Source organism: Geospiza fortis, unplaced genomic scaffold, assembly GCF_000277835.1.
Source record: "Geospiza fortis unplaced genomic scaffold, GeoFor_1.0 scaffold219, whole genome shotgun sequence".
In the NCBI taxonomy this organism is placed as follows: Eukaryota; Metazoa; Chordata; class Aves; order Passeriformes; family Thraupidae; genus Geospiza; species Geospiza fortis.
In genome coordinates, this window is record NW_005054376.1 from 334,830 (window position 1) to 346,629 (window position 11,800).

The window sequence follows — 11,800 nt, forward strand, 5'->3', positions numbered from 1 at the left end:
GTTTTAAAAGACCCCACTATACTCCTAATCAGTAATTTGGTACACCTCCATAAAGTTTTAGATGATAAACCTGCACTTTGTGGCTGAAATAATGCAATAAAATTCAGTTATATTCTTTAGCATCATTAGCACTGCCTGTGAATTGAGGACTTTAATTCCCATGCTCTGTCAGCAGAATGTACAGGAGCACATTAATTACACACGAATGAAAAGCATCACTAGATTCAGTGCATTCTTGGTTTTATTTTCTGATGTGAGAAAAAAGGCTATGAGAGCGTTATTTTGAATTGTAATATGCAACTTGATAGAAAATAAGTATTTGAAAGATGTTAAGTAAGACTTAGGTGATGTTAACTAATAAGCTCACGGGGTTGGGTTGCTTGGTTATTTTATCCTTTGAAATATATATACACCTACTGCCATAGTCATAAAATCTTAAGCCTCAATATTGAACTGCCCTTTCTGTAAACTTGAGAGATTTTGCTGACTAAATTCTACTGCTTAACACTGAACAGAATTAAGACTTCCGATTCACACATTCCAGCTATCATTGTAGCAAACAGGTAGGAATTATAATTTTAAACCCTCCCGCAGGTATGGAGCCTCTGCTGGGATTCACAGGCAGAGGGGGACACTGGAAAGCGTTTGAAGAGTAAGAAACAGCCCCGATGTTGTTCATCTGCTGCCCCCTCCTGGAGGAAAACAAACAAAGCGCCACAGGGTGGCCAGGAACACAGCTGGATTTCCAAGTCCAACGCTTTGCTGGTAACCTCCTGACAGCAGATCTTTCTCAGTTTAAAGGAATTCCTTGAAGTTTTGCAGTATCCATAGACTCTAAAATATACTTCCCATGTGCATCTGTTAATCTGGGCAAAACGAGAGGCAACTGTGGGACAAAGAGAAAGTGAGGCAGCTTGCTCTGGCACTCTGGAGTTCTGTGCAGGGCACAGCCCGTGCTCTCAGTCACAGTGAGCACAGCAGGGTTATCCTCACACCCTTCTGCCATCAGCTATTCCATGTGTGCCACAGGAGACACCACTGAGCTGGCTGTGATTCCCAACAGATCCTCTTCTGCTGTGGGGACAGGGCCTTGAGCGGAAAGGATTACGGGACAGCTGCAGGCTGGGACAATGGCCAATGCCAGTTTTATGAGTTTGCACCTCAGGGGGGACTGTAGGAAATGAACAGTGTTGACATGAAGTTTGTTTTGCTGTACAAAAGTCAAGCAAAGCTAGAGTCAGGAGTAGGTGTGAAAAGTTCAAGTAAATTCTTAATCTCCCTCTTCCAGGGAGAGCTCCAGAGATCCAGTCCATAAAAGCTCATTTTTCCTTCAAAACAGAGCTGTAAAAATCAGACACCACATTTCAAATGTAACCTCAGATAAAATTTGGGTTGTCATACTCCAGTGTAACTCCACCAGCAACTGTTGCAATGATGTAATGATGTAAAGTGCTTAACATTATACTTCTGCCACTTAAAACAGAGATAAGTTTTGTTAACTGACTACTTGATTTAAAAAAAGCTCCTAAGGCAGATGCCTATGTACAAGGTACATCAGCAGCACATTGGTCTGTTCCCTACTTACTAACAAAAATGCTCTAGCCCACTTCAGGCAATTAAGACCTTCGACTAGCTGAACCCAAATTCCACTTTTGCTTTCTTTTTATTACACCAATTTCAGAGAGCTACTAAAACGTGCATTTCTTTCTTTCCACATGAGCAATAACATCTTCAAATGAGGAAAGCCAGATTCAGTATAAACAATTATTTAAGTCCTAGAAAACATAGGGATAAAGAAGCCTTTGATGATTTGAATTAATTTATGATACACAACTGTGAAACTAAGAAAGTGACTTCTTTAGTTAAACTATTGTAAAAATGTTTTCTGACAATGTAACAGACATGTATGGCCATAAACAACAACAAAAAGAGAAAATCCCCCAAGCCAAATGTACATACTTAGAAGAAACCTAGAGAAAGAGATGTACTCAAGCTTCTCTACCTAAATATTAGAAAAGCTATCAGAATATTTTGTAATGTCAACTTGTGGACAGGTGGCTGCTAGAGATTATTATCTTCCTTATCAAAGAAAGAGATATCTTTTCTGAATAACAGGAAAACATCAAATGCCTTCTCAAAATCCCTTTGGAAGAAAGGATGTGCTTGAGGTAAGGTGAAGTCTTGGTGTTAACTCTTACAAGTTAACAGATAAGTAGAATTCTACACTAACTGATAAAATTGGTGCTTTAGTCAGTAGTCCTCTTAAAAATGCAGCCATGACCCAAAGGAAGCTGTTTTTTCACCTAGTTAACTCGCAGAATTCCAAGAAGTCTCACAGCATTTGTTTTGGCTCCTGAAAGAGCCTATTTCAGTGACTGTACTTTGTTATTGCCTGTAACAAACTATAGCAGAAAACCTTAGCTGCACCTTTTGATCAGCAAATGCTTAATTTATTCCAAAAACTGGTAGTATCACAAACCAAGTAGGAGGCAGCTATTTTTATTTTTGTTCAGGCTATCAAAGAGCAACTTTCCTATAAAAATATGTAAGTAAATCAGCAAATAAAAAGATGTGCCAGATTACAAAATATTCTGCAATTAAGAAAAAAAATAGCAAGTTTTGCTATGTAGAGGAAGGGTTAAATGAAAGAGGTCGCTCTCTGGTGCAATTAGCGGGCCTGAGAAGCAAAGGTAAACAAAGCTAGCTCTCTCAGCCTTCTGCTGGGAAAGAATTAGGCTGTCCTTGGGTTCAGCTGTCAGCAGATAAGGTAGATGGAAAACAGGAGCAGGGAGGTAGAAGGATCCCAGCTAATTAAACCAAAGGAATGCAGACGTGGGCGTGATAGACCGTTGACTGTGTGACCAATTATGAGCTCGCTTTTGGACTATTCATGAAGTTCATTATCCCTGTTATAAAAAGGATGTATTGATGATCAATAAACGGGATTTGCTGATCAATTACACTCGAGTGTGGCTTTTCCCCCGCCGGCGCAACATTGCTATAATACAGATCATACCTACTGTACATGCTACATTTAAATTAGCTTGGATTCTTCTTTCAAGTTGCTTTTTTGTTGAAACACACAGGATTATCTTCAGGCTTTTTTCTTCTCTTCCTCTCTTTCATTTGTGGGTTTGTTGTTTCTTCGTGATGGATTTGTTTGTGATGTCCACTCAATTGATGTCTGGTTTTGAATACTTGATCCCAAAATGAAGACAAAATAGTGGTAGCAGTTCTGTAATTTTCCAAATTTTCCAGATGCTCCTTCAACTCTTCTCTGGATTGCCATTTAAGAAAAAGGCTAAGTAAACTAATTCAAAAAGAAACCCAAAATACATGATACCAATATTTTATAATACCATCAGTGATGGTAAGACTTAAAAATCGGAGATATGAAACTTTCAGGTGATGAAAGACAAAGTTATAGTGAAAATAAACCTTGCTCCTCATTCTGTGCCATGTTTGTGACACACACATAAAATAGAGCTTCTCAAGAAAAGTAATTTGTTTGAGTTGGTTTTTGTTTGTTCATTTGTTGTGCTGTTTGGGGTTTTTTTAACCTGTAGGGCAAAATTAGATGCAAGTTAAAGGTAAGTAATTTTGAGGAAAGAACTGCTCTGTTTTATTTTTGTGTATACTGCAAATACAATGAATAGGCAAGTGATTTACAGAAATGTTTAATTGCCATTCACACACATCTTGGAAATACAGATTATCATTACTGGATGCACAGTTGCATTATAAAATTGCTAAAGTGCTGCTCAGTACAACAAAAGATAAAAACAAAATTAGATAAGCACAAATTATAATCATGAAAATAACAGCATTTGAAAAGTTACTACTGCATTTCACGCACTTGCCACAACAATAAATATCCCTTTCTTTTTAAAAGTGACAATGCAGGAAGGAGAAGCACGATTTTCAGATTTCTCATTTGACCTGAATCACTTTGTTCTACCAGATTACAATGTATTTATCATATAAAAGCTTTATCCTACAATGCACATTTCTAACATTCCTGTCTTTTCTAAGCTTCATCAGGTAAACTTCCAGTGATCATAATACATGCAGATAAAGAACAACCAACCTTTTTACATAATACAGTTACCATGCTACAAGGAATTTATTTTATTATGTTATGAACATCCAAAACTTGTTAAAATAACATAAAATGCTAATTATGTTGTTAAGACTAATACAAAGATCAGTGAAATGTCAAACCAAGATACAATCTTAAGAAATACAGTGCTGCATACACTTCTAAATATATACACCATACTTTGTAAAATTAGGGGGGAAAAAGCCCATTACATGATTGAGAAGATACCCAGTGCTTGTTTCAGAGTAAATTAAATACTTTCAGCCATGCAAGTATCATTTGACACAGAATAACTTTATTTGACTCCACTTTTTTGGTGCTGACATAGTTTGTATATTACTGCTTTTGTACTAGCAACAAAGTACCAAAATATCAAAAATTGTCCTTTGACCACCCTCCCAAAAGCTTACAAACAAGATATAAAAGCTGATGTTAGCTGTAATATAAATAAATCAATCTCAGAACAGAAGTACCAACTCTGAAGATAATCTGTAAAAAGCAGAACCTCATCATGTGAGACATTTCAGCAGACTGCTGTTTAGAGAAAGAAAAATTTAAAGACTTTCCTCATCCAGTGTCACCAAGCCTTATTTATTAATTTGCCCACTGCTTTTAATGTGATGACACAGCAAGCATCAGATTACAAATACTGCTGGATTCTGGAGTCTCTAGTGACTTAGAGAAAAGGGAGGAAAAATTGCCAGTTTTGTGACCACATGCAGATTAAAAATTATTTAAGAATCTTATTGCTTTTTTCATGTGCTGTATTCAAGCATAAGCACTTACCTGACTCTCCAATCCAGTGTGCACCAGCGTGGTTCAGTCAAGACACCACCAACACATGTAAGGATGTTGTGATGGACCTGAAGCCAGTAACTCTGAAGGTCTGTATGTCACAGGACATAAAGAAGAAATAGCTGAACTTTTATCTAGCCACTGTATGACACATACATGGTGTATAGCAATGTAGAACCTAGTAACTCAGAACATACATACTGCTAAAGAAGACAGCATTTCTGGTCATTTATTTTAGTATATTAAGGTAAATTCCCAACATATTTCTGACAACATAATATAAAAGCTGTATTAAAAAACTCAAAGCCTCACTCATTAAGGTTGCTAAGACAAGAAATAAAAATTAAATATTGTCAAAATTAAAGTTAAATTGCCAAAATCAAAGTTGCTTTGGTAACTTTAATCTCATTGTTCTTTGTATATCTACTCTGCTCTCTAAAGAATAAAGCAAGGCTAATGAAGCACTATCCATTCTACACACTGAATTTCAAAAGGATCACTGGGAGCAGAAATTTGCATACAGGCAAATCAGGCAATTGAAGATTTTGCAAGCGTACCCACCCACACAGATGAGTGCTTGGCTTTTTGACCTGTACTGAGAGGTTTGTTTTGTTTTTATTGGTTGTTTTTTTTATTTTTTTGTGATTGTGTTTTCTTTTCAACACTTGACAAGTTTTAGGTTGCATTTTTGGAATTAAAATACCTAAGAAGTTAAAACATTAATGCCAGATTTCATATTGGGGAATTTATATATATATATGTATACACACACACACCAAAACCCTCTGATGCTTGAACTAACTGTCATTTGAGTAATGGCAGCAATAGTAAACAGAAGTGATTGTGCACCCTGTTAATTTAACGCTGGTTCACATGTCTGAGGTTAAATCCTTCTGTTCACTTCAGACCAAACTGTGGTTCAAGTTATTCTCATTTTCTGAGACTCCCCATTATTTTACTATTTTCCCACTTTGCTATGACCCATTATCACTTTTCCTAACACACCAAATTCTGCTTAAGTTCATCTCCTTATCTTGCCTTTATCTCTGGCAACAGCTCACAGGTTTTCCAGCCCCACTGGTGTTCAGTAGCCAACATCTTTTATATGCCATCAACAAAAGAATTAAAAACCTTTGCAAGCCAGGTGCCAAAGGAAACTGGCAAGTTTTCCTAGTTCCTGTCCCTGCCTCCCTAAAACAGTCTGTCACAATTAGCTTCCCGCAGTAAGGTATTGTCATTGTTCACTGCATTTTTCAAAGACACTGAAAAGGCCAAATCTCAACAGATCTTCCATCAGGAATGTAGCCTTTCAAATGTTCTAACAGAAGATACCTCCTGAAAAATGCTTATATATTTCCTTCAATCCATGGACTGTTAGGGCTTTTTAAATAAAAGGTATCCACTGTCTTGCAGGTTCTACTTGAAAACATTATGAACAGAAAGTTTTCCCCATGTGCCGTCTAGAAAATTGGCTGAATCATTTTGGTTGATTTGCACATTTGACATCATGAAATGTCCAAAAAAAATCAGGAAGAGACTAAATCCTTTGGTAAAAATAGATCTAAACTGAATATTGAACCTAGATGGTCATAATGAAGAGTATTACAATTCTGGTGTTACTCCAGTCACACTGACATAAAGTTAAAGCCAGAAAAGCTTCAGACATGAAGCATCCTTCAGCTTTGACATTCTCAGCAGTACAGCATCCCCAACTCCAGTTTAGCAACACAACAAACAATAAAATGATAAGGTAATAGTCTTCCTTGAATGAAGCAAGGATCTCTACCTCTTGCAGATGGAAATAAAGCTCCACTGAGATGAAGCAACACTTGGCAAGGGAAGTGACTTGCTGCTACTAACTCAACAAGGCAGAATTTCCTTTTAAACTAACAGCTACTTATCCAACCAAGCAATAATCAATTGCCAAAATGAGCCCATCAGAAACTCAAATCAACCTGAGAAGTACTCAAAACCCAAGCATCTCATCATGTCCTGCCATCCAGATTTCCTGCACTGAATGTTGCCTTTTCTCCTCTACCTGTGTAAGAGCTGTTCAGCTGCAAGCTCAATGCAGCTGCCACATCCCAGCCCACCTACTGCCTTGGAAAGATGGGCATCCTTGTTGAGTGCCCTCAAGCAAACTCTAAGAAGTCCCTAATCCTTCCTCCCTGCCCTTCAAACCACTGTTCTAATCTATCTTAATGAGTTTTAAAGCCTTCTTCCATCAATTAAAGCAAATTTACTTGCACGTACACTTGTATTAGGCAAATATTTAGCACAGAAAGAGAGAGAAAAAAAGAAAAATAACTGCAAAAAAAATCTCACATCTTGCATTCAGTACAGTTAGAAACTGTACTGCAAGCACAGTACCTATGCTTGCACAGGTACTTGGAGACCTTGATCCATTCCTTAGCTGTATTAAAAGCCACAGTTTGTTGCAGTAGCTTAAAACCAGAGCAAATATGTTAATCTAAACTAGAAGAAAGACATTTATCCACATTAAAGTTATTAACATAAATGTCCAAACTGAACTCCTAGGTAGTTTTAAAGTATTTTGTGGTTATTTTGGCAATATGAGGCCAAATCAGGCTGAAATGCACAGCATTAAAGAAGAGAGAGCAATTATTGATTATGACAACAGAATTTGACCATGGGGACTGTGGCAGCAAATCCAAGGTTACCTCAGCTCTAAGAATGCCTAGTGCACTCAAAGTGTCAAAACAGAACAAAAACCAAAACAAACCAAAACACGCTAACAAGGAGCTCTCAAAAATTTCAAACCACAATTAAAAATGAGTTAGCAAAATATGCACTTGCAGTGGAGTTATTTTGTTGTAAATTATGGAGCACATGAAAAATATTGAAAGAACAGATATCTCCGAATTCCCAAGCTTCAAGGACTATTTTTAGTGGCAGACACACAACACACTTTATGTGTCCGTTTTCTTCTAAGCATATCTGCTGACAGTCTAAATTTGGTCTGCAGTAAGCAGTGGTAGGAGGTTGCAGGTTTTGCCCAGAGGATTTCTGTTTAAAGGGAAACGCAATCAAGACCACTAACCCTTTCCTGTAAAGGTTTTAATATAAAATAACTCAGCTTCACAGCAACTTCTGAACTCTTTTTTTAAGATTTAAGATTCAATTTGTACATTGCTTTCCACTAACCAGTTAGGCTTTCAAGTAGGTTAAAAGCTACAACAAGCATATTGTACCAAATAACATTAGCAATTACAGTGAGAACTTGATACTAAGTTAAACACTAGCTTAGTGCTAAGAAGCCGTGCTTCAAACTATTTCAAAACCCATCCCCATACCAACAGGAAGGCTCTCACTCTATCAGCTCCACAAGCACAAGGAATCAGCAGAAAACAATTCCTTATAATTTTACACTAAAGCTTCCTTTAATGGAATGAAAATACCCATTCAAGAAACAATTTATAATTTGTTAATAAAAAGCAGTTCTCCTTTCACTTAAAAAACCAACTGTTTGTATAAGCACTCATAAATTTTTTCACTGCTTTAGTCATCTCTGTTTTGAAATATTGTCAATTTCAATTGTCTTTCCATGTGCTTTCCTTCCTATCCCCTTAGAGAAAAAGTTATATTGGACTGCAGCCTTGTTCTTGGCTTACAGTCACAATCAAGGGGACACTGTAATTCACTGTGAAGCAAATAAAAAACCTGTTTTGCTTTTAGTTCTAAAAATTGCCATTTTCTGAATTACTTTTCCTCCAGAAATTCTGCTATAACCTTTTAAAAAATACTATCTCCTGCCCTGTCGAGCAGTAAAAACCTCAGAATAAGCCCATGTATCCCAAAGACAACAAAGGCATCAAAACTAGACAGTGTAACACATACTGCAATCTAAACCTTTCCATCAAAACCCTTCATAATCTAATCTAAATCCTCCACCATGACACAGATGCCTGGCTACAAACACAGGATGCCTGGTCATTCCACATTCCTTCACGTTCCTAACCTTGCCTGTTTCCTTACTTGACCACTGCCACAAACTCCAGCACACACCCCTGAGCCATCACCTTATTTCACAATCACCTGTTCTTTCACTTGGCCATTCTGAGCAATCAGAACCAAAGCAGTAGCTCAACCCACAAAGCAAGAATTTCATTTATATCACAGCAGCAGCCAAAGAATTTGGTTTATATCACAACCTTGCTAAAATAAATTAATCACTGCAACCACCTGCAACACCGAATGGTTAAACAGCAGAATGCCCAGACTACCTTTGTGCACTGTCATTCAAGACTTTTACTTACAAACATGAAGGTGTGCAGTAAATGCATAGTTTTATGGAGGGCAAAGCACTTGAAATTACTAACAGAAGCATTATTTAAGCAATAAGGAAAAAAGTGTAATTGGTACAAAAGTGACATTAGTAATTAATGCAAAGGGGAACAGAACTAGAGTACTGGAACAATGTTCTTTTGTGATTTAGGAGACAGATTATGCTAGTAAAGGTCTTTCATATATCAATGGAGATAAATTAGCTATAAGAACTGTCGCCAAATTCAGAGCTAAAAGGCATTCACCTACATAGAAGTACCTTCACAGTAATGTTAAGAGTCATTAAAAAGCTACTAATACTGAAATTGCTGGAATATGATGATCAACTACTCAGAGAAACAGTCATAATCCAAAATATTAAATGAGAAAGAACTTTGCAGAAAGAACATCATCAAAATGTGAACATTTACAACATATTTTTAGAATTTTTCCAGTTACATTTTCTTTGCTCAAGCCAGCATGAAGATGTTTTACAGTAGCTTCTGATAATAGCATTTACAGTTCATACTGAAGGGCTCCAATACATTTTGCATTGACCAAACAAAATTATTTGCAGCAATAAGTTTAAGCTGAGGAGGCAACTGGACGAGAGCAAAAAATAAAACCTGACTTACTGGTAAAATCACTGTGTGGGCACATAACCATATCCTGATAATGCCAAGCAAGCTACATGAAAATTGCTTATCTGCTCAGTTTCAGATGATGTGCACTGAGATGAGGTTTCCTCTGATGGCTGTTTCTGTGCACTTTCCAGGCACTTTATAAAGTGATATAAAAGCACTCTCACAGATGAAGCACTGGAAGGTTTCTTTTATCCACATGTGTGATTTTCAATGATTTTCCATTAAGATCTACTCAGTCATGTGACAATAAACACATTTAAAGCTATGATCCACATCATGACCCTTTAAATGGATTTTCTCAGCATCTTGTGGCTCTAGTGCTACATTCCACACATTCAGAAATGCTGTTTTCTCTCAGAACCCAGCTTTAAGGCATGAGCATCTTCTATAGGGTGAGTTGAGCCTATACATCCAGCTTTCAACTGGATTTTCAACTGATTTTCCTATGATGTTTACACCTTGATTGAGTCTTAGGGGCTTTTAATTTCCTCAGCAAATGTCTGGGTTCTAACACAGGAAACATGACAGATGCTAAGAGGCATAGACTGGGTTTATCTGACCTTTCTCTTGGAAATGGAAGAGAAGTCAGCACTGCAGGGTTCCTCAAGTTGAAAATAAGCTGCTACTTCTCCAAATAAGGTGTTCATTTCACAGGAGTGAGATGCATGAGGATTATGCTTGGGCTCATGTCACAACAGCCAAGGACTCTTATTTAAGGGCACCTGAGACACATGTGACAAGAGAGCAATTTTTTGCAAGATTTTCTTTGTTTTCATTCTTTTCATCTCCAAAGTTAATTTTTACCTGGTCCATTTTAGGGCAGCCTGAAATTCAACATGCCATATCAGTTTCACAGATTTGAGCCAGGGGTCTCCTGATCTTACTTCTGATCCTGCTTATGAAATGGCAGAGCTTGCACCTATTTAGTTCCACCACAAATATTTCCACCAGACCAGGCAATCTGTGCTTCAAAATCCTCAAGCAGAGCAGCATACAGCTGGGATGTTTTGATATCCTCATGGTGATGTGTGGGTTCATTGACAGAACACACGGATATTTGTAGTTAAATTTGTTAATTTTCCGGAGTTGCAGTTGGTTAGAACGTGGAATTGGTAACACCAAGGTGGTGGGTGTGATCCCTGTACTGGACATTTACTTGAGAGCTGGACTCGAGGATCCTTGTGGATCCCTTCCAACTCAGAATATGTGAATCTGCGAAAAGACAACAAACAAAAGAGTTAAAATCCACTTCATGATTTCGAGTGTCTTATCCAAAGTCTGGGGAGCAACACCATCCCGATTGAGATTCCAGCCCTAGGGATGTCTGCAGATTTTACAACTATCTCCAAATGCATGAGAAAAGTGATGCCATAAATGACTGCTCAAATCACCTGTTAAAATTAAAAACTAAATACAGGTTAGCAACATTACGGCATTTCTGTGCTAAGTTTATAACAGCTCCTGTTAGCAGACAGGCAGCAGTGATCTTAAATCTAACACTTATTTTAAAAGGCGAGAACGCTGGTGAGAAACCTGCCCCCTCCAGTCCAGGAGCCACCACAGGAGCGCACCCAGACACAGCCCCGAACCCCAGCGACCCTTTCCCTCAGCCCGGCACAGCCAGGCCGAGCCGGGAAAGGCAAATTAAGCGGAGCGACGTCTTTCAACGGGACCACAGCATTACAGAACAGCTTGGGCTGGAAGAGACCTTAAAAACCACCAAATTCCAACCCCCTGCCAAGCGCAGGGATACCCTTCCACGGGACCAGGCTGCTCAGAGCTCCGGCCGAACCAGACTAGAACGCTCCCAAGGATGGGACATCCATAGCTTCTCTGTTCCTCTGTCTCGGGACCCTCACGGCGAAGAGCTCCTTCCCAATACCTCACCCAACCTCGCCGATTCCCAGCCAATTCCCAGTCGGCCCCCTTCCCAATCCCTTCCCGCCGCCACCGCCCTCAGGGGCCGGACGGGGGGGGG

At 38.4% G+C, this 11,800-nt stretch overlaps 1 long non-coding RNA gene across 1 annotated transcript; it reads right to left on the minus strand.

Annotated features, from left to right (window-relative positions):
• Nucleotides 1–2,057: 2,057 nt before the first annotated feature.
• Nucleotides 2,058–11,800, minus strand: LOC115948325. Its single transcript, XR_004082155.1, has 4 exons — nucleotides 11,705–11,800; nucleotides 9,814–11,034; nucleotides 4,886–4,985; nucleotides 2,058–3,560 (listed from the first exon to the last, which is right to left on the minus strand). It is a non-coding gene; the product is annotated as an uncharacterized LOC115948325 (long non-coding RNA).